This window comes from Sinocyclocheilus anshuiensis, unplaced genomic scaffold (assembly GCF_001515605.1).
Source record: "Sinocyclocheilus anshuiensis isolate Anshui unplaced genomic scaffold, SAMN03320099.WGS_v1.1 scaffold773, whole genome shotgun sequence".
Classification (NCBI taxonomy): domain Eukaryota; kingdom Metazoa; phylum Chordata; class Actinopteri; order Cypriniformes; family Cyprinidae; genus Sinocyclocheilus; species Sinocyclocheilus anshuiensis.
This window is the reverse complement of record NW_015539930.1, coordinates 69,297-73,033: the sequence shown is the minus strand read 5'-3', so window position 1 is coordinate 73,033 and position 3,737 is coordinate 69,297. Positions and strand designations below refer to the sequence as shown.

The following is a 3,737-nucleotide window of genomic DNA, read 5'->3' as shown; positions in this document are numbered from 1 at the left end:
CAGACAGACAGACAGACAGACAGACAGACAGACAGACAGACAGACAGACAGATAGATAGATAGATAGATAGATAGATAGATAGATAGAATAAAGATGACTCCCTTAGCTGCATTCATCAGTATTATTTTAGCAAAGTGATAATAAAACTTCGGAGCACATGCAGGCGATAAAAAAATGCATTTGGGTGGCATACAGATCAGTGGTAATCAGTTATTATCTATAAATCCCTGGCTAAAATTAAAAAGATGAGACAAGCTGATAATCAAGCATATCTGCATGAAGTGCATTTCTTCCCTTCCAGCTGCACAGTGGTGAATAGCGCCGCATGAGCCCGTGGAAAAGACAGTGAGCTCATTCCAAGCGAATGTCTCTTAAGTTCAGAGAGTGACTGACTTCCTTTAGCTGTGCTTACTCAGAGATACTGTGCTCCGCTTGGCTCTGTCTTAATTAATGACTAATTACATCCCATTGCTTCTAATTAGAATCACAAATTCAAGAGTGGTGAGGACAGAAAGTAAGTCTGTGGCTGTCTGAATCACAGGCATCATCTGCCGCCCTTCTCCTCTTATTCTTTCTTACTAAAATAAGAAACAGAAAATATGAAAAACATGTTCCTTGCTAATCTCCTTTTGCTTGTTTTGACAATCCCAGAACACAAATTTAGGACTACAAATGTATTAAAAACAAAATGATACAAAGGTATTATAATACAACTGGAAATTAATATGTTTCTTTACATTATAAAATAAAGGAATAAGCCATTTAAGGCCATAATTTTTTTAGGTTAAGGCGGATTTAGCCGCTGTGCGTCATATCTAACAACACCCCTAAGCCCTGGTAAAGTCACTGTTACACACAACTGCTAATAGCTTTTATAAAACAGCAACAACAGCATTATATAAAAAAAAAAGTTTTCAGTAAAATATGACATTTATTTCAAAAATAACTTATCAAAAAAAATAACTCTTCCTCAAAGTAATATTCGCCTGCTGTAGAACATAAAAAACCACCAAGGCTGCATTTATTTTATTAAATATTCTAAAATATTATTACAATTTAAAATTACTGTTTTCTATTATAATATATTTTAACATCTAATTTATTCCTGTGATGCAAAGCTGAATTTTCAGCATCATTACTCCAGTCTTCAGTGTCACATAATCCTTCAGAAATCATTCTAATATGCTGATTTGCTTGATTATTATCAATTATTATTGGTGTTTTTTTTTTTTGGCAACTTTTTTTCAGAATTCTTTGATAAATAGAAAGTTCAAAAGAACAACATTTATTTGAAATATACATTTTTGTAACATTATAAAGACTTTACTGTCACTTTTTAACAATTTTATGTGTCCTTACTGCTTAAAAGTATTCATTTCTTTTTTTTTTTACACTGAAGAAGACTGATAGCGGAAAGGTTTTTTTTTTTTTTTTACGCTTTATTCCCTGCTTAAATTCAATAAATATTTTTTATGGTGTAGACCTCACTCAGATCAACTATTTACCGATTTGCAGTGGCCTTCCTTTTAAGGGGACAAGTGAACCCAAACCATGCCTGCTTGATTCTGATAAACCAACTTTAGTCATTAGTCCCAGTGCCATGACAAGCTGAATATTTATAGTTATGATGTGTTTCCTCAAAGCACTCTCAAAGGCAGGCGGTGACTGTGCTATATAGTGAAACATGACCTCAATTTGCACCAGCGTGCCAACTGTTTCTCCTGCTCCTTTGGGAGTTCAGATACAAATTCCTAAACAAGAAAATTTGCATCTTTTCGCAGTGTGGCGGACCCTGATATCAGCAGGTTACTTTCTCTATTAGAGATTCAGTCGACATTGCAAAATAAGGTTGACTTCGGTGATACTATGTTTTGACTCTCTTTAAGCTTTCCAAGCATACCGTCTTTGCACATGGATAAATATTTAATGAACTGGAATTTTTTTAGTCCACACGACTCTGTTATATCTGGGTTGAACAGACATGCAAATCCACTTGCTTTAGAGCGCTATAATTAATGCAAATTTGTATTTTGTTTACATCAAGGTATTACTCCGTCCTATTTTTTATAGTTAGGTCAAATTATTTATTCCAAGAAAATCAAATGCACGGCACAAAACAAGTAGGTATTTGCATTGTGCTGCTTTAATTCAAACCTATTTAAATCATCTCAGCATGAAAGCTTTTGAGAAACTGTAGCATAATCTTCATTGTGCATGAGTGTGCACTCAGCACGAAGAGCAGGAATATACTGTAGTGTGTCTTTAAAGAACTCAATCAAGAAGACCAACAGGCTAAAAGCATTTATCTTACAAAATACAATCAAAACTGAACAGCATTACTGCTGTAGTCATGACTACAGATGGAGAAACCCATTTAAGGCTTATACCCTTGAATGACCTGTTTTAAAAGGGGAACAGATCAGCCGGACAAAATGGTTGGTTTGATTTTTACTGCAAAGTTCAAGGCAACCAACACTTGCAGAGGAAATGAAGCGAGCAATTCCATTAATGAAGTCTTAATGTGTCACTCTAACACTCAAGAATGGCTTCTGATTATATTAGATGTACAGTAATGGCTATTGTTGTTTTTCCTTAACATTCATAAATCTTATTTCAATTTTCAAACAAACAATGCAAAGTAAATGTATAGTTTAAACAAGTTTACAGTTTATACAAGTCAATTTATAGTTTATAGAAGTAAATATTAAGGCAAAACACAACAGGTGAATAGGGTACAATTTTTACTAATACATATCAGCATACTTTCCCCAGCTGATTAATCACAGTAAATTAAGGTAATTGTTTTGCACTATATGTTTTGTGAAATGCTATGTTTAAATATGCAAATGAGGCACTATCTAATTAAATATGCACTAATTTGCATAAACCTGAGAACAAAAATCGAAACTAGTTCAAAGCCAAGTTGAAAATTCTTGTTTTATTTTGTTGACATATTACAGTTAAAGGTTTTTACAGAGGGGTTTTTTGGATCTCTTTTTATCACTCCATAAGCAGACAAATACTTTCAACAACCAGACAAAAACCTCTGTAAAAACCTTCAGAATATAGATAGGAATAAAACTGTAAAGTTTGGTCTATGTAAGTGCTGCTGAAGCGGAAATTTCTGACTCAAAAGTGAATGAATGAATGAATGAATGAATGAATGAATGATTGAATGATCCTACCTGTCCGATCGCTACTACTTTGTTTATTTAAACGGGGAGTCTTCTCAATTATCACCAGTAAAGTACGGAGTGTCACAAGGATCTGTCCTAGGTCCTCTGCTTTTTTCAATATACATGTTACCCCTTGGTAATATTATTAGAAAATGCGGGATTAGTTTCCATTCCACTCAACTATATATCTCAACAAGACCAGATGAAACTTCTAAATGATCTAAGCTAACAGAGTGTATTAAAAATGTAAAAGATTAGAACATTTTCTCTTATTGAATTCGGATAAGACAGAGATATTACTTATTGGACCAAAAAGCAGTACACAGAATCTCTTGGATTACAATTTGCAACTAGACGGATGTACTGTTACTTCCACTACAGTCAAAAATCTGGGTGTTATATTAGACAGCAACTTGTCTTTTGAAAATCATATTTCCCATGTTACAAAAACAGCATTCTTCCATCTTAAGCCCTATTCGCACGGGATTAGTATTATCTGGGGACCTTGTGTGATTTTGAAATTACCCCCCCTCATCTGAATTTCGTATGGTGCATTCGGA

The 3,737-nt window shown here is 34.0% G+C and overlaps 1 protein-coding gene across 1 annotated transcript in view; it reads right to left on the bottom strand.

Moving 5' to 3' along the window:
- Positions 1-3,737, bottom strand: part of galnt18b (UDP-N-acetyl-alpha-D-galactosamine:polypeptide N-acetylgalactosaminyltransferase 18b) — a 133,873-nt gene that overhangs the window by 120,074 nt on the left and 10,062 nt on the right. The window lies entirely within an intron of this gene.